This window comes from Acomys russatus, chromosome 8 (genome assembly GCF_903995435.1).
Source record: "Acomys russatus chromosome 8, mAcoRus1.1, whole genome shotgun sequence".
Classification (NCBI taxonomy): domain Eukaryota; kingdom Metazoa; phylum Chordata; class Mammalia; order Rodentia; family Muridae; genus Acomys; species Acomys russatus.
The window spans coordinates 1,821,890-1,845,827 of record NC_067144.1 but is presented as its reverse complement, the minus strand read 5'-3'; the positions used below and the strand labels follow the sequence as shown (position 1 = coordinate 1,845,827).

General features: G+C 42.9%; 1 protein-coding gene and 1 long non-coding RNA gene across 9 annotated transcripts in view; one reads left to right on the top strand and one right to left on the bottom strand.

The window, feature by feature from the left end:
* The window catches only part of Fgd4 (FYVE, RhoGEF and PH domain containing 4), a 147,623-nt gene that overhangs the window by 44,284 nt on the left and 79,401 nt on the right, over positions 1–23,938 (top strand). The window lies entirely within an intron of this gene.
* On the bottom strand, positions 18,362–19,520 carry LOC127193301 (uncharacterized). Of its 8 annotated transcripts, none has more exons than XR_007831096.1 (7): positions 19,375–19,520; positions 19,243–19,286; positions 19,094–19,154; positions 18,979–19,049; positions 18,830–18,934; positions 18,698–18,741; positions 18,362–18,477 (listed from the first exon to the last, which is right to left on the bottom strand). It is a non-coding gene; the product is annotated as an uncharacterized LOC127193301 (long non-coding RNA). The 8 variants fall into 8 exon arrangements; XR_007831092.1 differs by lacking the exon at positions 18,698–18,741 and adding an exon at positions 18,610–18,653; XR_007831091.1 differs by lacking the exons at positions 18,698–18,741; positions 18,979–19,049 and adding an exon at positions 18,610–18,653 and having other exon boundaries at positions 19,067–19,154.

The following is a 23,938-nucleotide window of genomic DNA, read 5'->3' as shown; positions in this document are numbered from 1 at the left end:
GTGACGAGAAGGGGGAGTGAGACTTAAAGATAAGTTCTTAGCTATCTTCCTGCATCATTACCTCAATTTCTAACATTCATTGCCATTTACAATTGTTGGCTACAGATGTCTAAAGTCTTGCTGAAGGTGAGAGCAGGACACGGCATGTACCTGAATTCACAGCGTAAAGCCAATATCCACATACATTTGTGCAAAGTCTGATTCTAATGAGTCAGCTACTTGCCTTTCATAGTTCAGTTATAAGATACTGAAGCAATGTTAATGCTGAGGACCAAAATGGCTACAAGGCCTTGGTTTTTATTGTAAAATAATAGGACAAAATATTGCCATTAACTAAACTCCTAAGACATACTCCTAAACTACCACTTTTTCTTAGTTTTTGCATTTTCTTATCTGAATTCTCACAGTGCTCTGAAGTTTTATGCATCATCACCACGCTCAAGGCAGTCCATGTAGGGCAGGCCAGGTCCACTTATAATCATTATTTTATTTTGCTTTAGGTTTGGCGACAAACCACATAGCCTAGAACTATCAAAAGAAAGGAAAACAGCATCTCACAGATGTCTTTAACTTACTTATAGAAAGTAAGTGTGGATCTAATCTTAGATCCTGTGAACCTAAGTCAGGGACTCTCCCCTTGCCCCAGTGTCCTAATGTCTGGCAGGTCTCAGCCTGCTCTCGCTCAGCTCTCCCTCATAATACAGTAGGAGACGGTGGAATCTGCCTCGACTATCTGTGTCCTCCTGGTCACTTGCCTAAAGCCTCGTGGGTGGAAACTGCTAGATAAAGCACTTAATGAAAGAATAAGGAAAAGACTACCTCCTTCTCAGAAATGCCTCAAGTGCTTGGGAATAACTAAGGACCCTGCAGGCTTCACTGGTAGGTCTGGGAAATTACAGCCAACGGGCCTCTTCTTGAATGAGTCGAAGTCTGTGGACACTCGTTTTGCTTTTTCTACTGTTGGCAGACAGGGACTCAGCAGAAGCAGGAACCTGGAAGCAGTAACCGCAGCAGACACCACAGAGGACTGCTGTTGCATCACAGTTTGTTCTGTTTGCCTCCTTAAGCAACCCAGGACCACCCACAGGGGGCTCCACGCTCCCAGAATCAGGAAAGTGCCCCATAGGCTTCCTACATGCCAATTTTATGGAGTGTTTTCTCACTTGAGGGTCCCTAGTCCCAAATGATACAAGCCTGTGCCAATTTGACAAAAAAAAATTAAGGAACAGACACCCCTACTATTCTTTTAAGAGTATTTTTGCTGGTATTCAACATTTACTTGTGGTGCCATTTTGCATAATTTGTTTCTTCCCGAGAATTTCTTAAAACCTGGTCCCTTCTGACCAATGTTGAACACAGTGCAAGCAATCAGAAACTGGATTTTTGCAGATGCTTGCAAGTACTTGTGTCTTTTCAATAAAGAAATGAAAGCGAGAATCCAAAAAGCAGGAAGCTTTGAATCTAAAAACTTATTTTGAATGTATTTTTTATGTAAAAGGAATATTAACTCCTTTTAAATAAGCTAGAGGCAAATAAGCTCCTTTCTTTATTCCCTGTCGGTGGGGGTCACATGTGGAGGTCAGAGGTTAACTTTCAGGAGTCGGTCCTTGTCCTCCACCCTATGTGCTCTGAGGATGGAATTCAGGTTTTCAGGACCCTTTCTTGCTTAGCTAATCAAGATAATTGCAATTATATTCTTATACCACAAGGGATAATAGCTACTTCAGTGTATAACTTGATTTTATTTTTCACTTTAAAAAAAGACCTATTTTATTTTTAGTTGTCTGTGTGTGTTGGGGGGCGGGGGCTGCACGTTTGAGTGTACACAGAGACCAGGAAAGGCTGTTGGATTCTGCAGAGCTGGAATTACAGGCTCATATGAAGCTCTCTGCAAGAACAGCAAGCTACCTCAGTCATCTGTCACTTTTATTCGCTTAGGTTTGTAAGTGAGGATTGAACTCACAGCCTGAAGCAGGATAGGCATGTCCTCTACCACTGAGCTACCCCACCCCAGCACCCCCTCTGAGAACTCGACTTTACTATGTAACTTGCTGTTAATTCCAAGTCAGTACATTAGTATAATAACTAAATTTGCCCAAAGCAGAACTGAAACTATTCTCAGAAGCCAGTTAAAAAAATAATTACATTAGTAAGCAGAAAAAAAAAAAAAAAAAAAGACCCCAACAGGCTTTGAAAAGATGTGATGAAGCTGCAAACTGGAACTTATTTCCCCCTGGAAGCTGTGGTTAATCTGATTACCAAGCCAACTTTCCGCTTAGTACCATGATCCTGTTAACACCATCCTGGCTCATTATTTATTTAATGGTGACGTTGATAAGGGTCATTAGTACTGAACATAAATTCTTACAGTGGTGCTTGATAAATTGCAAAGGGTTCAAATTATAATGTGGCATTTTAGACAAACTTTTTGGCTGTGTGTGGGCAGGGAAGAGATGAGACAGGGTCCCCCTATGTAGCCCTGGCTGTCCTGGAACTTGCTATGTAGACCAGGCTGGCCTGAAACTCACAGAGACCCACCTACCTCTGCCTTCTGAGTGCTGGGACTAGACAAACTTATATTTAAAATAGAACTAAGTTTGTTGTAGTAGAGTGAAAACCCTCATTCTGAACCCAAACCCATTAGGCAGTTCTATTAAGAGTACACATTTAAAAAAAAAAAAAAGAGTACGCATTACTTTTAGGTACAAGGCTTCCGGTCTATGGAAGTTCCACGAGCCCTACTCATTGCTCCAGTGAAAAAATGTGTGTGTGTGGGGGGGGGAGATTGTAACTTTATCTGATGACTACCTCTATGACGTAGTGTTGGGAATACTGCTGTGATGCCTGATGGAGGTTCTGAAAATGACTATCACTTCATTGGGCAATTTTAGGTCGAGAATGTTCTTACTGACTACTCAAAGTGGTCCCAGATATTTAGAAAAAGTCATTTTATTAACATGCTTTCAAATCAGATATTTGTGTATCTCCTGCGTGGTTTGAACTGTCCTTTTCTTACAGGAGAGAATGTAATTATCAAGCCTAAACTTGATTTGGTATGGTGGCAGTAGGTATAGTGCCACTTACGTAGGAGGCTGAGGCAGGGGGATTGCCGAGCCCAGAGTTCAGTGTCAGCCTGGACAACAGAAATGATGTCTTTAAAACATAGTTGTTGTTAGTCTGATGTTCATTCTAAATTTTATCTTTGCATAGATGGCTTTTTTTTTTAGTGGAACTTGACCAAGGTTGCAGACTTATAGTTTTCTGGTATTTTTTTATTCAATTGCTGCTTCAGTTTATATTTCGGGGGGTGGGGCTTAGATTGACAATGCCTTTAGCATTGGGTTATATAATTTATGATCATTTATTTAGATTCCAAGCCTGTAAAAGTATTGTTTTAATATGTGTCTTTACTATGAGAAGATTTTATTCAGATATTTCTTTACCATATTATCTTGCTGCATTTACATATGTATTATTTTTGGAACTGAGATCAAGCCTGGAACCTGGTGCGTATCTAGCCATATTTTCTTACTTCTAGATAAGAATTAGACGGGCTTCATAAACTGATGAAATACTTCTAATTTTTTTCAGTGTGGTGATTTGTGTCCTAGAATCAGACTACAGTGTTAGATTGTTTCCTTGCAATCCAGACCAGTCTAGAGGAAATGATTAAAATTTCGGAAGCGTGCATCTTGAGATCATCTGATTCTCAGTGCTTTTATAGATAGATAGTGCATGCACCTACTCTCTATATTGAATCATAACTTTAGCATTGGTGCTATAATGTATTAAGTCCTGTCTTCGCTTTCCGTTGCTGTAACAAACACCGTGGTCCACAGTACGTTGGAGAGGAAAGGATTTATTTCAGCTCTCACTTCCGGATAAGCCCGACACTGAGGGAGCCCAGGGCAAGAACTCAAGGCAGGCACTGAAGTAGGGACCCAGAAGAGTGCAGCATGCTGATGTGGCCCTCTGGCTGGCTCTTCTTGTTTTCTGATGTGGTCCAGGCTCACCTGCCTAGGTGTGATGCCCTGCACAGTGGGCAGGATGCTCTTGATTCAGTTATTATCCAAGCCAGTCCCTTATAGCAGTGCCTCAAGAAACCTGATGGAGGCAGCTCCTGTGCCGATGCTCTCGTCTCCCCGGAGAATCCGATTTGTGTCAAGTTGACAGTAAAAACTAATCGGCATAAGTCAGTTCAAGGATCTTACATATTTTATCTTTAATATTCAATTCATTCCTAAGACTTAAGTGAATTATAAATACGACTTATACTGATTAGGAACCCAAACATAATTCATGCATATCTTCTAGCTGTCATCTTATTCAAAGTAATAGTATGTTTAATGTTGTGTGCACAGACAGACTACTGGGGACAGGGAGCTGGTGCCAAAATGAAATAATTTTCATAAGCATTTAAAAAAAAAAAAAGACTTGGCAATCCCCCCATGCCTAAACCCATTGTGCCTAGAATTCATTATGTAAACCTGCTCTCTAACCCACAGAGATCCTCCTGCCTCTGCCTCCTGAGTGCTGGCATACAGGCCTGCACCATCACAGTTAGCATCCCTAATTCTTAGAGGTTTTCTGGCACCTTCCTTCCATGTCACAAATCCATGTTATATATCTGATTCTCGTGAGGAATTCTGGCCGAAGTCAGAGGCTGAGCATGTAGGCGGCTCCCTGCGGCCTCTGTGCCTGCCGATGTATAATTTGCTGGCTATGTTGACTGACATTACGTTATCTCAGGCAGTGCACTCTGGCAGCGCTCGGTACTATGTGACCATAAACATCACCAGTTACCCCTCAGGCGTAGGATTTAAGCAAGTGCTGTACCCCAGCTCTGAACGTTCTCATTTCGACAACTTTCCTGTGTAGTGCTTAGAAGTTTTCCTAGTAAAATGTATACAGCATTTCCATTTGAGCTCAAAGTGACATGTGAATGAGAAAGTATTGGGAAAATGTAGTAGGGAGAAGGTCTGTAAATGGTTGCCTGGAAAAGTCTCTGTTAGATTAGGTGCTAAATGTATTTTTTTTTTCAAAAGCAGACTTCTGCATATTTGCCTGCATTTTACAATAAGATTCTTTTAAGTTGGCATAAGTCATTGAAATGATTTTAGCAGACTTTAGATCAAACTTTAAAAGGATAAATAAATAAAGCAGCTCCATGTAATCTAAAAGGACAGATGGAAATTTGCTAGATTTTAGAAGAAATCTTCGTTTAGCTGGGATTTATAGCTCTGTGGCTTGAGTTAGGAAGTGTAGCACCAAGTTCTCGATTAGAGTAAACATCAGTACCGTGTTTGGGAAGAAACTTCCAGATTGCTATGTTCTGAGCTGTAGGAGCAAGATTTTAAAACGACAGAAGCATATTTATCCATGTTTTAGCCTCTATGTCATCCTAAGTTGCTTCCTGTTTAAGATTTATTTTATTTTATGTGTATGAGTGTTTTCCCTACATGAATATATGTACGCTGTGTCTGTGTTGGTTCCTGCAGAGGCTGGAAGAGAGTGTCAAATCTTCTCAAACTGGAGTTACAGATGGCAGTGAGCCACCATACAGGTGCTAGGACCTGAAACCAGATTTTCTGGAAGAGTAGCCAGTGCTTATAACCTCTGGGCCATCTCTCTAGCCCCCTATCTTGAGTTTTATTTTTATTTTATATTGTGCCTATTAGTCCATTGATACATAAGATATTTATGGGAAACTTTACAGTCAAAGGGATCGATCAAACATCAAGAAATTTGGAAGACGCTGATCTAGACAGCCTTTCTGGATCCTTCGTGCACCTGTAACAAAAAGAGCCGCAACCACACTTGTCAGTCACTGTTTTCCTTGGCTGCCTTCTTTTTTGCTGTTTAGGAAGAGACAGTCTAAGGAGATTATATTTGCTGAAGGTACATATCAACCCTAACAGAGGACAGGATGGGCGTTCACCATGCTCTCCTAAGCTTTGGCTGTAGTGGAGTACTAAGGAGTGTCACAGGGGCGTTTGGTAGGTGTCTGATCCCTTATGGCTCTGAAGACCCATATGGTTGGTGTGGCTGACAGAACTGTGATCCTGGGAAAGAACCGAGCAGAGCTTTGCATCAGCACCCCAGGGGCCTAGGTGAAGTCACACACACACACTATATTGAGTCCCATATAGGAGTGCAGCAATTCAGTTGCTGCCACATTAGAATGATTTTTGAATTTAATTTCAGATTTATTATTTTATTATTATTTTTTAAAAGAAGCATTTTCCAGTTTGCTGCTGGTAACTAAGTTTCTAGTGTTCTTAAGCTAAGCTAGAGGACTCGGTGGTTGGGGATGTTTGCTGCCATTTTACAGTGTCCAGATGTGTTTCCCAGCACTCACAGGGCAGCTTACCACTGTCTGTAGCAGCTCAGGGTGTCTGGCTTCTATGAGCGTCAGGCACACAGTGCTGACTATATCGCAAGAACCCAGTGAACAGGATCATCATATGTAAGAAGGGATGGAGAAATAAGTAACTGAAGATGCTAACTGGCTACGGTTTTGGATATGTATTCTTTCAAATTCTTACTGAAGCCCTTAAGAAATTTGTAGCTGAGGCCAGTGAGGTGGATTATCAGGGGAAAGCACTCTCATTCAGGCCCGAGGATCTAAGATCTGCCTGAGACAGTTGGCCCCTGCCAGTTGTTCTCTGACCTCTGCAGTATGTGTGTCCAAGCACACGTGCACACAGGCACACACAATAAATGTAAAAATAATAATACTAACATTGTGGACAGCACAGAAGGCTTTACTGGCTGCTGTTAACCCAGCTAACTGCATTGTGCTCTTGGGGAAGGAAGAGACTAGAAGTTTGGATCAGGTAACCAATAAAACCGACAGAAATGAAAGCTAGAGTTTCCATGCCCCAAGTTGGTGTTACTGGTTGTAGTATGCCTGCCCTTTGTTTCATCTATCAAGGGCAAAACCTACATTTTATTTTATTAAAGCCCTGGAGGAGGTTTTTCTGGGACCTGTGTCCTTATTTCTGAGTTAGATCTAAAATTAGGTTCCTGTGGAACCTGCAAAATACACATTTTTTTTTCCTGACTTCCTTCTCAAAACCCAAGTGACTGTTGGGAACTTATTTGAGGTACAGGAGGACAAGAGATCGGAGTTGGAAGGGTAGTAGAGCCTACACGCCTCCTGTGGAATGTGGGCTTTATTCCAAAGGTCCGCATTAGCCCAGCTCGCTCTGTCAGCTGTGTATTGTGGCAACGTGGCGACTGGAACTGGAGAGAGACACGCAGACCTGATGGAGTCCTCACTGTGAGGCCTGAAGCACTGTTGTTTCTTTTCTTTTGCTGCCTGGTAAAGCCCTGCGTGTCCTTCTAGAGGCTCTTCAGACTTCAACCGAGAGCCATCTGGGAACAAAAGCAAGAAGGTGGAGAAGGGAGTTTGAATGTACTTCACTGTGGAATGACTGTCTATAGCCCCCACGTCTGTCAGCTGACCGAGGAGGGCAAAAAACAAACATACAAAAAACCCAAAACCCCAACAACCTATTCAGAGATATGGCCTGAGTAGTGGGCTGTCAGCTGACTAGGCACACATGACTTAGGAAGCAAGGGCAGGCTGACTGCCTGAACTTGGGAGTCATAAACAGATACTAGGCTATATTCTAGTTGTAATATTTTTTTTTATTGTGATGATCTCATTTTTAAATGTTTTACATTTTAAAAATTTTTGTTATGGTGGAACAAAACTTTATGGTGTGATAATTCCACTCTAAACTTTTTACTTTATTTTTATTGAACATAAATTTCTTAATGTATAATATATTCCGATCATGGTTTTTCCTCTCCCATCTCCTCTAAGGTCCTCCCCACATCCCCACCTATCCAACTCTACATTTCTTTCTCTCTCTCTTTAGTAACCAAACAAGAACCAAGGCGGGGGTGGGGTGGGGTGGCACACACCTTTAATCCCAGCAGTCAAAGAGGCAGAGGCAGGTGGATTTCTGTGAGTTCGAAGCCAGCCTGGTCTACAAAGTGAGTCTAGGACAGTCAAGGCTACACAGAGAAACCCTGTCTCGGAAAACCAAAATCAAAAGAAAAAAGAAAGAAAAGAAAAGAAACCAAACAATCCAGAATAAAACAAAGCAGAGAAAAGAAACAGAAACAAAAAGCAGAGGAAACGCAGGCAGAGGCACAGATACCACTGAGTTCATTTTGAGGCTGGCCATGCACTGCCTGACATGGGCCCTCCCTTAAGTGTACACCCAGGGAAACGTCTTGGAGAAGCTACTTTTTCCTTTGTGAGCGGTTGTCAGTCAGATATGGTTTGTGGGTTAGGGGTGGTGACGCATGCCCACTTCCTCTCCCAGCACTGGGACCTCACTTGGGATATGTGCATGCTGCCACAGTCTCTGAGTTCATTTGTGCACCAGTTCTGTTGTGTCTAAAAGACACCGTTTCCAGCCTCCTTTTCCATATTTTTCCCTGATCCCTGGAGGAAGGGTTTGATTCGGACATCCCATGTAGGATTGAGTGATCCAGGGTCTCTTGCTCTGTGAATATTGTCCAGTTGGGCATCTACTGAGGAAAAGAAGCTTCTCTGGTGGTGGCTGAGTGCTACTTAACCTACAGGTAAAGCGGAATGTCCTTAGGAGTCATGTTGTTTGTTGCTTTTTTCCTTTAGCAGAACAGTAACATCCCCCGCCCCCAGGCCCGTGACCTGTCTGGTCTCAGACTCTTGGCCACACAAGCAGTGAAAGGCACGGGTTCCGGCTCGTTGAGCGGGCTTTAAGTCCAGTCAGATAGTGGCTGGTTACTGCCGTGATTGGCACCAGTGTATCGGCATGTTGGCATGCAGACAGGTCACCATTGTAGATTGCAGAGTTTCTCGTGGGTTAGTGTTTACCTTTCTCCGCTGGTAGTGTGCAGAGTACCTTCCCGTACCATGAACACTGGACTGTAAGGTGAAGGCTCTAGGTAGGCAGCAGCTTAACTTATGTATGCTCAGTGAGTTAGTGGAGGTGTAGGTATGAAACTTCTACTGCAGTACAGTTTCATGTAGTCCCTCCAATGGCCCCTTAGTGTTAGCTGTCCCTTCCTTTCTTTCTTCCCTTACCCCCGTGTCTTCTTTCCTCGTCTTCAGCTAATCCCCTGCATGCTGCCCCTCATCTCACCTTAGCTGTATAGTCTATGTGTCCTACCTCGTCTCTTCGCTCCTCGCTAGTCCCTTACACCGTAGCTCGCCTCTGTAGTTCTGTGGATAGTATCAATGGTAGCTAACACGCACATATCAGTGTAAGTGAACACATACCATATTTGTCTTTCTGGGTCTGGGTTACCTCACTCAGGCTGATTTTTTTTTTTTTAAGCTCCATCTATTTATCTGGGAATTTCATGATTTAGTTTTTTTTTTTTTAACAGCTGAGTAATATTCCACTGTGTAAATGTACGACATTTTCTTTATTTATTCACTTGGTGGATGTCTAGGCCTTTTCCAGTTTCTGACTATTATAAATAGAGCAGGAATGAACATGGATAAGCAAATGTCTTCGGTTAGATGAGTAGTGTAGCTAGTTCTTGAGAAATCTGTTCCCAGCTTCCTGAGGAACAGCCACACTCATGCCCATAGTGCAAACTTGCACAGCCACCAACAGTGCATGAGCAGCCCCCTCACCCTGTGTCCTCACCAGCCTGAGCTGTCCTTTGTTTTATTCATCTTGGCTATTCTTACTATTGTAAGACGAAACCTCAAAGTAGTTTTGACTTGCATTTTCCTCATGACTAAAGACTTTGAACATTTCCTTAAGTGTTTCCTAGCCAGTTGTGTTTCATCTTTTGAAAATGATCCATTTATTCCTGTAACCCATGTTTTAGCCAGATTGCTTTCTTGATGTCCACTTTTGTTGTTGTTGTTGTTGTTGTTAATTCTTTACATATTATAAATATTAACCCCCTATTGGATTGTAATTGGTAAGATCTTTTTCCATTCCGTAGCCTGTCAATTTGCCCAAATGATGATGTCTTTTGCCATATGAAAGCTTTTCAGTTTCATAAGGTCCCATTTATTGATTTTGCTCTTAGTGCCTGTGCTTTCAGTGTCCTTCAGAAATGTACATGTCCCTTGCATGCCTAGTCTCTCCCAGACTTTTATGAAAAAGAGACGTCGGATTTTGTCAAAGGCCTTTTCTCTATTGAGATGATCGTGTGGTTTTTATCTCTGGCCTGTTTATACGGCAGATGACAGTTATCACTTTACATATACTGAATCATGTCTGCATCTCCGGGAAGACGCCTACTTGGTCATGGTGTGAGCCTTTTGATGGGTTGTCTTTGTAAATTTTTTGAGAGATTTTGCATCTATCCTCACAAGGAAAATTAGTCTGTAGTTTTCTTTCTTTGTTGGATCTTTGTATGGTTTAGGTATCAGGGTAACTGTGACCTCATTAAAAGAATTAATAATGTTCCTTTCGTTTCTATTTTAAGGAATATTAAAGTGTATTGTCATTAATTCCCTTCTGAGGGTCTGGTAGAATCATGGATCCATCTTTCCCCGGGCTTCTTTGGTTGGTGGACTTTGAATTAGTGCTTCTATTTAAATAGGAGTTTGCGCCTGTTTAAATTGCTTATCTGAACCAGCCTTAACTTTGGTAGGCCATCCATATCAAGGCATCTCTTCATTCTTTCAGGTTTTCCAGTTTGGTAAGTACAGATTTTAAAGTATGTCCTCATGATTCTGGCCGTTCTTCTGTCACGACACTCCTCTTTTTGTCTCTAATTTTACTAATTTGGATCTTCTCTGTCCTTTAGTTAATTTGACTAAGGGTTCATCAGTCTTACTGGTTTGTTTGTTTGTTTGTTTGTTTGTTTTTCAAAGAACCAGCTCTTTGTCTCATTAATTTTTGCATGTTTTGTTTGTTATTGTGTTTTCTATTTAATGATTTCAGCCCTGAGTTAGATTATTTCTAGCCTTCTACTTTTGGGTATTAAATCTTCTGTTTCCTCCCTAGACCTTTCAGATGTTGCTATTAAGTTGCTAGTATGAGATCTTCCCAATATTGTTATGTGGGTACTTAGTGTTGTTAACTTGCTCTTAGGAACATTTTGATTTCTGTCTTGACCCGTTTTTAATTCAGTAGTGAGTTGTTTGGTTTCCAAGAATTTGTATACTCTGTGTCTAACTTTAATCTGTGCTGATCAAATAGGATGCAGGGGTTTATTTTAATGTTTTTATGTCTGTTGACTTCCTTTGTGTCCAGGTTTGTAGTCAATTTTGGAGAATGTCACATGAGCTACTAATAAAAAGGTATATTTCTTTTTTGTTTGAGTGAAATGTCCTATAAATATCTTTCAGGTCCGTTTGCTTTATTTGTTTAGTGACCTGTCTATTGGTGAGAGTTGCGTCACCCGGTATCATTGTGGGGTTCAATGCATGATTTTAGCTGTAGTTGTGTTGCTTTTTATAAATTTGGATGTCATAGTGTTTGGTGCACAGATGTTTAGAATTACGATATCCTCTTGGTGACTTTTTCTTTTGATATGAATGTGATGTCCTTCCCTATCTGTTATGATTAGTTTTGGCTTGAACTCTATTTTGTAGATATTAAAGTAATAAACCTGCTTGTTTCTTCTGTCCATTTTCTTGCAATATCCTTTTCTGTACTTTTACCCTGAAGTGATATTTAAGGTGTGTTTCTTGGATGAAGCAGGCCAGTCGATCCTGTTTGCTAATCTGCTAATCCAGCCTGTCAGTCTACACCCTCTTATTGGGGAATTGAGGCCATTGATGATGAGAGTTATTAATGAGCATTATTTATTGATTTCTGTTATTTTGTTGTTGTGGGATAGTTTCCTCCCCCGCCCCCTTGATTTTTCTGATCTGGGGTTATTTATTCCTTGTTTGTTTTTCCCCCGTTGGGTGTGGTTAGCTTCATCAGGTTGGAGTTTTCCTTCTACTGCCTCTGTAGAGCAGGCTTTGTGGGTAGAAATGCACACATGTATTTATAGTGGGTTTCTTAGGAAATGCCTGCTGCAGTTGGGGGCTGGCATAAAGCAATGAGGATGGAGAGGGAAGGCAGGAAGGGAAGATCTGTGCAATCCGCTGGACAGGCGTGCCGCGGGGAAGGGAGACTTTAGCAAGTGGTCTGCTGAAAATGAGACTGGGGATTAGATTTGGAGGAGAGGGGTGGAGTGGATGAAGAGCTGCTTCCCCGGCAGCAGTGTGGCTGCAGTTTTAACTGAACATACAACTAACGAGGTAATAGATTATAGGAACAAAAAAAAAGAAAGAAAGAAAAAGGAAAGGAGAGGACATGACTGTGGAGGAGAAAGTAACTGTAGATAAAGGGGAGAGGCAGAGGCAGGATATCTGGGAGAATCCAGGGTGGACATCACTCTGAGCCATGTGAAGAGAGGGAAGAGGGGAGAGGAGCCGCTGGCCTAGAGGGGCAGCCTAGGCCAGGAGAGTAGCTGGATTATATAGGGAAGGGCAGCCCAGGCCCTGGGCTCGAGAACTTTAGGGTAGGGATGGGCTATGCTAGCCATACCCTATAACAGGTAGGGACTGAGGAATGCTGGGAGAACAGAGAACATGGTGTCCAGGTCTACTTTGATCTGTTAGCTGCTTGTTCTGGGTTTGAGACTTAACACTATATTTTTATTTATTCATTTTAAATAAAATAATAGAGATTCAAGGCTCAGTTCTTTTTGATGATTCATGCAAAAACAATTTAGTACAAAAATATGCCAATAAAAGATTTACTAGCTTATGTTTTAATATTTCCAGGCTTTGTTTTATTAAGGGTCACAAACATGCAAAGTGGAGGGAGGGCCTATGCCAACTGATTCTTGTACTTTTTAATTTTATTATTTTTAGCCATTGAGAAAATTGTTTTACTACCATGCTATTTGGTGTCATTATATTGTGATTAGAATACCAATAAATACAAAGTCAATTAAGGTTATATTTGTTCTGTGGAAGGGGGGATTTCTCCTAGTTAACTGGCGTTTGAAAATGAGGAGTTTTACTTGTTAAGTTAAATCAAGTCTTCATTTCGTTTCCTACTGTCATTTTTATCTGAAAAGACTAAATACTAACATCCATGGGTGTAATTTTCCTTTATTACCAAGATATGCTTATTAATAGATAATTTATTGAAGCTGGTTTTGTCATTAATACATGAAAGTTTTTAGTTGCATGATGTGCTAGTTTATATTAGCTTTAAATGAAAACGCTAAGACAGAAAACTTAGCTAACTTCTTAAGTTTCTGTTCAGTAAAATTTGTGTTGAAATAATATCTCTGTAGGGAGGGAAGATGAAGGGCAAGGTGGCGGCTCACTGAGGCTGCAGAGAGCAAGGAGTTCCCCTTTGGCTTGCTCTGCAAATTATGCCTTGCTGGTATTTCTTGTTTTTGTTTGCTCGGGTTTGTTTTTATTGTTGTTTTGGGAAATAAGGTCTTGCTATGTAGCCCAGATGACCCTCCTGTCTCGACCTCATCATTGAATTTTTTTAAAAACAATAATTGTTCTTATTCTGTGATTTTTAACAAATAAAGGATTTAAAACATTAAGATAACTCCTTTTCTGGTACAATTGTGAGTCTTGACTGTATATTTCACTGTGTAAGATCCACTGTCTCATAGAATGCTGCCATGACTCTGTCAGTCTGCCAGGCGCTCTCTTCCTCTCCCCTTCGGTTTTCAAGGTGTCATAGGGAAGACACATACTTTGCCTTCGGCATCACACGCGAGTGTGCAGCTTGCTCCTTGTTCTAGCTGAGTTTTACCGTGGCTTGGCTGCAGCACAGAGCAGTGTATGTGCGTTTACTAGTCGTCTCTGGTATTTAAGAATACAGCCTCAGTTAACATCCACCTCATCCAGGTCAGCGTAATTTCACTTTAGCGACTACCTAGAAGTTGGTACTGTTGCTTAAAGTGCGTGTGTGAGTGCATGGTTAACTGGAGAGGCAACTTCCACGGAGAGAACGGAAAAACCTGGAGTTCGCTTCTACGTTTGTTTATGTTTACACATTGTCTACTTATGGACAATTGAATCTCCATTTGCTCCTGCAGTTAGTTTGATGTGAGGGTTGAAGCCACGGTCCCAGGCTTGCTAAGCCCATAGTCAGCCGTGAGGTCCTACGGTAACTTTGCCTTATTTTAGCTGTCATTTTCCTGAGACAATATTTTGGTTTTCTGGCTTTCATCTATAAAGGAAAAGAGAATGCAGGTATATCTTAACTTGTTAAATTAACTTGTCTGGTTGCCCCCCCCCCCATTTATTTATTTATTTATTTATTTATTCATTTATTCATTCATTCATTCATTCACTTTACAGACTGATCCCGGCCCTGTCCCTCCCCTCCTCCTAGTGTCACCCTCATGTCCCCTACTCTCATTTCCTCCTTTTTTATCTCAGAGAAGGGGAGGCCCCTAAAGGATCCCAACCCACCCTGGCATCCCAAGTCACTGCAGGACTAAGAGCTTCCTCTCCCACTGAGGCCAAACTAGGCAGCCCGGTCAGGGGAAAGAGACCCGGAAGCAGCAACAGAGTCAGAGACTCTTCCCATTGTTAGGGGACCCATGTGATGACCAAGCTGCACATCTGCTACATATATGTAGGAGGTCTAGGTCCAGCCCATGCATGCTCCTTTTTGCTGGGCCAGTCTCTGTGAGGCCCCATGGGCCTAGGTTAGTTGACTCTGTTAAGTCTCCCGTGGTGTCCTTGACCCCTCAGGCTCCCTCTATCCTTCCTCTCACTCTTCCACAAGACTCCCTGAGCTCTGCCTGGTGTTTGGCTGTGCGTCTCAGCATCCGTTTCTTTCAAGCTTCTCAGAAGACAGCTATGCTAGGCTCCTATCTGTTTGTCCCAGGTGGCGGGGATGGGGTTGAGCTGCGGGCCAGGAATAGGGTGCACAGGGCATGTGGCGGGGCTCCTCACAGCCGGTTTTGTTTTGTCTTTGAGACAATGTTTCTGTGTAGCCCTAGCTGTCATGGTGCCCACTCTGTACACCAGGCTACCCTGGAATTCAGAGATCACCTGCCTCTGCCTTCTGAGTGCTGGGATTAAAGGCCTGTGCCACCACCACCCAGTTTAAATTCCCTTCTTAAAGCTTATCATTTTGTGGGGAAGAAGGGCATATCAGGGGTTAAGAGTACAGGCAGCTCTTCCAGCAGTCTTGAGTTCAATTCCCAGCAACCACATGGTGGCTCACAACCATCTATAACGGGATCTGATGCCCTATTTTGATGTGCCCGCGTACATATAGGCAGAATACTGAATACGTAGTAAATAACTAAACCTTTTTTTAAAAAGATTGTTATTTTTATTTGTATAAATAGCCAAACTTTTTAAACTCATAAACCTCATTTTGTCTTCAGTAAAATGAAGAGAAATAATTACCTTTTAGTACGTAAGAGTTTAATGAAATGTCCCATGAAAAGAACTTCAAGTAAGTATTAACTATTTACAGCAAAGAGAAGCAAACCTGGGGCTATAATTTGAATAAGAAGTGGGACATTTGGGAGACAGAAACCTTTGGCCTTTACAGCGATAAAACTTGACCAGGGCTCAGTGGTCTCTGTAATCAGGGCTAAATGGCTCTCTGTGCAGTGAGATTTAAATAGACACCTAAGGGCAGTTTGGGCTTCTCCTTGGCTTCTCTTCTCTGTTATGAAAACAGATACATACATGTAACACTAAAAGGATGCAGCAGATTGCATTTATATACCTATGTATTGTATGTTGTACATATAACATTAAAAGAAAAAGAGACCATGAATCTGAGGCACATGGGATGTGTTGGAAGGAAGAGAGTGATTATACTTTAACTAAAAAGAAAGTACATTTAAATATATATTAAATTTTCCATCTGCAGAAAACAAAACTTATTCTTTAAATACAAATGACCTATTGTGTGTGTGCGTGTGTGTGTGTGTGTGTGTGTGTGTGTGTGTGTGTGTGCGCGCATGTGCGCGTGTGTTGCTGACAGTTGCTGTAATCTGCTAAACATATGCTATACCTTTAAGCCACATCTCCATTTTCAGGGAACATACCTCCAAACAATTACAATTCATATTAAAATGATTGCTGTGGGATCCTGTCAGGCAGGCACAGTTACTAAGAGTCCCTCATACAGGAATGCCTGTGCTGTGGGGACCTCCTGCTGGATGCTGTGTCCCCGCTGCGCTGTTGAGTGGCTTGTACTTGGATGCACAGTTAAGCCTGCACTGAGAGCTTGTAGTGACTAAGGCAGTTTACAGTAAAGTTCAGGCCTTGACCAGCACTGTCAGGGCTACTTGGGAGTTCATTAGAAATACAAACCCTGGGCCGGGTGTGCTGCTGCACACTCCAGGGAGGCTGGAGATGAGGCCATTCTAGACTTCAGAATAAGCCCTGTCTCAACAAAAGAAAAAAACGCAGGTTTGTCCCACTACACGTGTGTGTGTGTGTGTGTGTGTGTGTGTGTGTGTGTGTGTGTGAGAGAGAGAGAGAGAGAGAGAGAGAGAGAGAGAGAGAGAGAGAGAGAGAGAGATTTTTGATCCATGCAAAATGTGAGGACCGCTATATATGTGGGGAAAAGGTCTGTTAATCTGTCGTCCCTCTGTGATCTCATAAATACTTTAATTTGGAGAGGTTATTTTATTTATTTATTTTTAGTGTCTCAGGGCTCTGAGAAAAATTTAAAGTCCTTTCCCAGTTATGTAATATATGAATGTACTAAGATGAGCAGTAAATATTTTTACCAGGTTATGTTCTGAAATAACAAAACTTACTTTCCCAGGAAACCGTTGTGTAATATTTATTAATTCTGCACAGTTTTTTCTCCAAAATCAGTGAGCTGTGCTCAAAAAAAAAAAAAGAAAGTTATAGTAACAAAATAGTACTTGAGGTCAGTGAACTTGAGACCTTCGTCTTAGTTTCCAGACCGAGAACGTGTGACCCCTTTTGTACAGGGCATCCACTCAGAGGATGACAGCTGTGCTCCGGCAGAGGACTGCTGCTAGGTTAGGCTGGAGTCGGTTAGAAGCTGCCCTGCGGCTTGTGCCGCTCCACTCTTCACTGCTATACTGGGTAGATGTCTCCCCATCCTCCTCTACGTTGTCCCTTGAGCAACGCAGCAGCAGCCTGGCCTCCGGAAGGTGTAGCAAGTGGTGCGTGGGCTGTCCTTACCCTGTCACAGCACGCTGGCAGGACTCCCATCACTTCCCGAGCATTAAAGCCACGAGATTTTAAGCATGTGAGCGGAGGAAAGGCCAGATGTTCTGTGTGTGGAGTTGTGGCCACTATCAGGTATGCGTTTCGCTTTCTAGCGTATCCTTCGACTGTTATTTTTAGTGTACCGATTACTATGGAATCCGTGTGCCAGGCCAGAGTTTGGTTTTATTTAAAGTTAAACGTAAGCTTCACACTGCTTTTCACCTTCAGGATTAAAATAGGTATTCTTCACAGCTTTTGTCTTTTTTTAGGGAAGCTTTCTCTCTCTTAACAAAATGCAAATTCGTTTGGTTAATAAAAAAACAGAAGCAAACTAAAAGTCTTCTTGTTCAGCTGCCAAGAGAAGTGCAAAGGGAAAGCCAGCAAAAAAAAAACAAAAAAACAAAAAGAAAAAAAGAACCTTTTTCTTCTGCTTCTAATGAGAACAAAGTTAAGAAATGCTTCTAAGACAAGGATGACGTGTTGACCTGTGAGCAACGCAAATCCCAAGGATCTCAGTCTTGTTTAGGTAAAGAATTTTGGGAGAATATTCCTTGTTTGGGCATGTAAAATAATATTGTAGAGAAAGGTGCGGCTTTGTTTCTGTTTTTTAATTGTTGATGGTAGTATTAAGTCACTGTGATGTTTTTTTTTTTTAATATTCTAGAGAGCAAATTTATGAGAAATTGAGTCATTCAAACAGAAATGAAATTCCACAGTATGGTAAAATCATAATCAGGTGGCCTGGCAGGGTTGCGCATGCCTCTGATCCCAGCATTTGGAAGGCAGCCTGTGAGTTCGAGGCCAGCCTGGTCTGTAGAGCCAGTTCCAGGACAGCCAAGGGTACACAGAGAGACAAAAACAAAAATAAAATTGTAATCATGTAATAGGAAATATCTCCTAAAATATTGTTTGAAAAGGATTGCAAAGCTGGGTTTGATAGCTGAACAGGAGGATTGCCACAGGTTCTCAGCAAGCTATATAGTGAAAGCCTGTCTCAACAGCACCCCCAACCCCCCTAAAATGGAAAAAAGAGGCAATTAGACAAAGCTTTAACCCCAGCACCTGCAAGTCAGGGTTAGGAGACTGTATTACATGAGAAGGGCAGCTGAAGAGATGATTGACACCCACTGCTCCTCCAGAGGACCCAAGTTCAGTGTCCAGTACCCAAATCACGCATTTAAAACTCTACCTATAAGGCTAGCTCTAAGGGATACAACACCTGCACCTGGCCTCCACAGGCACCTGCTCTGAGGGATGCAACACCTGCACCTGGCCTCCACAGGCACCTGCTCTGAGGGATGCAACACCTGCACCTGGCCCCCACAGGCACCTGCTCTGAGGGATGCAACACCTGCACCTGGCCTCCACAGGCACTTGTTCTGAGGGATGCAACACCTGCACCTGGCCCCCACAGGCACCTGCTCTGACAGATGCAACACCTGCACCTGGCCTCCACAGGCACCTGCTCTGAGGGATGCAACACCTGCACCTGGCCCCCACAGGCACCTGCTCTGAGGGATGCAACACCTGCACCTGGCCTCCACAGGCACCTGCTCTGAGGGATGCAACACCTGCACCTGTCCTCCACAGGCACCTGCTCTGAGGGATGCAACACCTGCACCTGTCCTCCACAGGCGCCTGCTCTGAGGGATGCAACACCTGCACCTGGCCTCCACAGGCACCTGCTCTGAGGGATGCAACACCTGCACCTGGCCTCCACAGGCACCTGCTCTGAGGGATGCAACACCTGCACCTGGCCTCCACAGGCACCTGCTCTGGGGGATGCAACACCTGCACCTGGCCTCCACAGGCACCTGCTCTGAGGGATGCAACACCTGCACCTGGCCTCCACAGGCACCTGCTCTGAGGGATGCAACACCTGCACCTGGCCCCCACAGGCACCTGCTCTGAGGGATGCAACACCTGCACCTGGCCTCCACAGGCACCTGCTCTGAGGGATGCAACACCTGCACCTGGCCTCCACAGGCACCTGCTCTGACGGATGCAACACCTGCACCTGTCCTCCACAGGCACCTGCTCTGAGGGATGCAACACCTGCACCTGGCCCCCACAGGCACCTGCTCTGAGGGATGCAACACCTGCACCTGGCCTCCACAGGCACCTGCTCTAAGGGATGCAAAACCTACACCTGGCCTCCACAGGCACCTGCTCTGAGGGATGCAACACCTGCATCTGGCCTCCACAGGCACCTGCACACACACACATAGAAAAAGAGAGGCAGCATAAATGAATGACCAAAATGGGCTCATTTCTAAAGCTCTTCTCTTACTGTTACAGTGTGAGTAGAGCCATAGATTCTTCTTCTAAAAATGCCAGATGAAGGGAAACATCACTGGAAATCCTCAGTGTTGCAGAATTCCCTTATTGTGGCAACTCTCATCCCCCACCCCCTTCCAGGTTGGGACATGTTGCAGAAGTCCAAGTAGGCTGACTGCACTGTGGCCGCAGGACTCTGCTAGCTCTGAAGGACCCATACCAGGCCCTGCCCCTCTGCCTCTCAGGCAGAAACCAAGTCCTGCTCCCAATTCTCTTGTGTAGCCTTCAGGGCTCCTGTAAGGGTTCACAAGTTGCCATGGTAAAGCTTGTGAAACTTTAAAAGAAGAAATGTAGCAAAAGGGAAGTAAATATTCCCTCACTCCATCGGTCAACTTCTGTTTTTCTTGAGATAACCATCTCTCTGGAAGGTGGTTCTGGGGCAAAGGGGGCCAGTGTTAGAACTGAGCAGTCTCATCGTTAGTGGACAGCACTCTGTGGAGAAGGAGCACTGCAGCAGTGTGGCCTTCATGAGTGCCTTTCAGGAGGGACTTAGCTAAAAAGACAGAACCATTTCCTCACACCTTAATGGGTAATTTTATTTCTATTAAGTCATGTAAGTTAAATGTGTGTGTGTGTGTGTGTGTGTGTGTGTGTGTGTGTGTGTGTGTATTTAGTATATATGTCATTTGTACCTTTTATAATATTGTTTTGTGTTATTTTGTCTGGGTTTTTCTTTTTTTCTTTTTTTTTTTTTTTTTTTTTGGTTTTGTTCTGGGATTTTAATTTGGTTGGTTGGTTTTCGTTGTTCTTGGGTACTTTGAGACAAGGTCCCCAAAAGTAGCACAGAATCTACTGCGTCAGTGGAGGGGTGCTGTGCAGGTCTCTGAAGGGGTAGTCATTTGGTCTTTGTTTCTTGTAGAGGTTACTTTTACCCACTTATTTTCTGTGGTGTGTGTGTGTGTGTGTGTGTGTGTGTGTGTGTGTGTGTGTGTGTGTGTGGTGTATGAGTGAGTACAGGCAGCAAGTGCCATGGTGCACACCTGGAGTGAGTGGATCACTTTTAGGAGTTGGTTTTTCTCCTTCCACCACAGGATCTGGGATAGACCTCAGGCCATTAGGCGTGTACTGTGTGATGGCTAATCTTAGCTGTCCACCTGACACCTGGAGAAGGGAGCGCCACTCAGGGGCTGACCTCCAGCAGCTTGGCCTGTGGGTCTTACGACTGATGTGGGAGAGTCCTGCCCAGGGCAGCTGCATGCGAGTGACAGAGCATGCCAGTAAGCAGCCTTCCACCGTGGCCGCCTGCTGTAGTGCGAGCACCTACCCTGGCCTCCCTCGATGACAGACTGTAACCTTAAACCAAAGAAACCCTTTTCTCCTGACCTGGTTATGATCAGTGTTCACCCCAGCAACCGAGAAGCAAACTAGGACTTACCTCAAGTACTTTTTACCTCCTGAGCCCTGGTTTTTATTTGATACACCTAAACCTATATGTAGCTTGAGTTGTGATGTAACTATACCATTTAAATTAAAGATTCTCCTCTTAGGTAGCACAATAGCTTTTATTTATTTATGTTTAAATTATTTTTATCATATTTATTTGTGTGCGTGTGTGCACACATGTAGTGTATGCGTGCATCACGCACACATGAATGGGCTCTGGGCATTGGTTAAAGCTCATTTTGGTTTTGAGAAGTGCATGAGGAAAGATCAAAAAGTACAAAGTGAACGTAGGCCGAGAAGTGAGGGCGAATGAGACGCTGACTGAAGCCTGTTTGCAGAAACTGGTAGGCTAAAACTTCAGCAGCTGCAAATCTAATTTGGAAAAACCTGACTGGGAAAAACTAACCAGAAGATCAAATATGAAATGAATGAAAATCTACAAAGTCTGGAAAGATTTGCTCATTAAAAGGCTGTATTTTTTCCTTTTTGCAAAGAAACAGTGACATACGTCTACTTTGATTGAGGGAATTGAAAATTATAGTAATTGGTTTTAATAGCATGTTAACCAAAAATATATGAAACATTGGCTGGTTTGATTTTCTTTTTCTTCCTAGCCATATATATATTTTTTGGGACTAAATGAAAAATAGTTTGGAAGTGGCCAGTGGCCAGAAAGAACAAAATCTTATATAAATGAGTTGGCTATAGCTTTTAAAATAAAAAATAAAAACCAAAATCTAACTTTGCCCTTTAAATGATTTCCCTCCCTGAGGTTGTTTTTGTTTTTGTTTTCCATGTTTACATATATGAAGTGGATATAAATTTTCCTTTCATTGTTTTCTGGATCTGAAAAACCAGATCTTAATCTTATCCTTTGGAATTGTCAGAGCTCCTAGTAAGTGGCTTTTTTAAAAAAAAAGCAGCTAACATCCTAGGATTTGTTTTCTTATTCAGAAGTACTTTCAATTCATAGAACACTTCTGACACCAAACTTGTGAGGTTTGTGGTGTTTTGTTTTATTTTTCCAGACAGGGTTTCTCTGTGTAATCCTGGCTGTTCTGGACTTGCTTTGTAGACCAGGCTGGCCTTGAACTCACAGTAATCCATCTGCCTCTGCCTCCCAAGTGCTGGCATTAAAGGCATGTGCCACTGTGAGGTTTTTTTTTTTTTCCTAACACCAATTTTAATTCTCCAACTCTCCCTTCAACATTAACCAAGTGTCCCACAGTTTAATTTTGATACCAAGATCCCCAGAGTTCGCCTCAGAACTCAGAGGTTGAATATACAGTCCCACAAGATTGCCTCCACCTCTGACCAGTTGGCTGGGTGGGAGGAGGTTCTGTTACCTGCTAAGGTCAGTGGCTTGCTAGAAATGCTCACAGAACTCAGGAAAGCTCCGTGCTGTTAACGTTGCAATAAGGGAAACAGATGAAGGAATGTGTCCAGGCTCGGGAGTCTGCATGCTCCGCTCCACGACACTTAAGTATACATTCTCACTGAAAGCTCTGGAAATTGTCACTGAGAGGTGGCGTCACATGGACACGGCTGATGACCAACTCAGTGTCCAGCTGTTCTTTAATCCAGAGATGATAGAGGAGGAGCAGGGATTTAAATTATTTTAAGTCAATTAGTCTTGATATTTCTGCAAGGGGCCCCACTAAAGCTCTCCTGGGTCTCACCTTGCAGAACACAAGCAGCTCCTGTTATCCAGGGAACTCCAAGGATTTTGGGGACCCTCCCCTTTTAGGAGTATGTGATGCTCCTGTTTCTTAGTAATTCCCAGGTGTTTTAGGATATGCTCTTGACAGAATCCAGAGACAAGGATTAAATACTGTATATTTCTGTGGCACAAATAGATTCTAAGGTCAGCTAACTTACTTTCCCACCTACCCATGAAGAGGGATCCATGCTTGCATATAATACTGGCTCTTGACGTCATCATGACGCTACAAGCCTAAACAATTCCTTGTAAAATGTTAGCAAGTCTGCGTAATACCCCTTTTCTAGTTTTGGTGAAAGTATAGCTCAATTGATCAAAACCGTAGGATTCATTTCCAGGAGCTTCCATGGTAAATACTAACTTGATCTAAGCGAAGAGTGTAGTCCTCAGCTTGGCAGCATTCAGATCGAGTAGAAAGATTAAACCGTCCGACACCTGGGACCCGCCCCATCCGAGGTTCTGATAAAACAACTTTGGGTGCAGACAAAGTGTGGCCATTTCCTTTTTTAAGATTCCACGAGTGATTCTAATGGTAGTCACTGCTGAGAGCCACAAAAACATAAGTTTCCCATGCAGGACATATCTCAGGAAGGTACTTTTTGTTGAACATAGTAAAAAAAAAAACAGTTGAAACAAGAGTTATGCGAGGCACGTAGGGCTTAGGACAAAATGAGAGTAAATGTAGCACTGCTAGTCTGCTGAATGTGTCCTGGGGTGGTAGTAAGCTCATCGGCCGAGCTGTGCAGCTGCTGATGAGCTCCATGAAGCTCAGATTTTACTTGCTCAGGATCAGACTTCTAGTCTGGGACAGAACTGCAACCTGGGTTGACAGTTGTGTTACAAGTGGTCAGTCGTGAGTACTCTGTCACAATAGTGACCATCAATACATGCATGTGTGAGTGACTATAACTCTCCTCCAGTAGTTGACAAAATCAGTGACCTGTGGACTGCAGACCCATGATGACTGGAAAGTTCTTACTGTGACAGGGTAATGCTCTTGCAGATCTGCCTTGGGGCCTGTCCCTGCTGAACTGTTGCTAGTATTAAGCTTTTCTCTAATGCCTCTCGCCCTTTTGTAGGAGAGAAATGGCACATATTCCATTCTTGGAGAGAAAAATGCCTTAGAAGCCTATGGCACGAATTGGGTAGAATTCTTAAAATAAATTTGGAATCTAAATTCACCCTGTGGACATTTATTATTATCTCTCAAGTTTTAGAAGCAAATCTAAAACTCCATTTCAAATAGGAAATTCTTAAATTTGGTTCCATCCTATACTAGAGTGTTTCTAGTGATTTCTGTGATTGGTGCTAGTGTCTGAAACAATAGTTTTCAA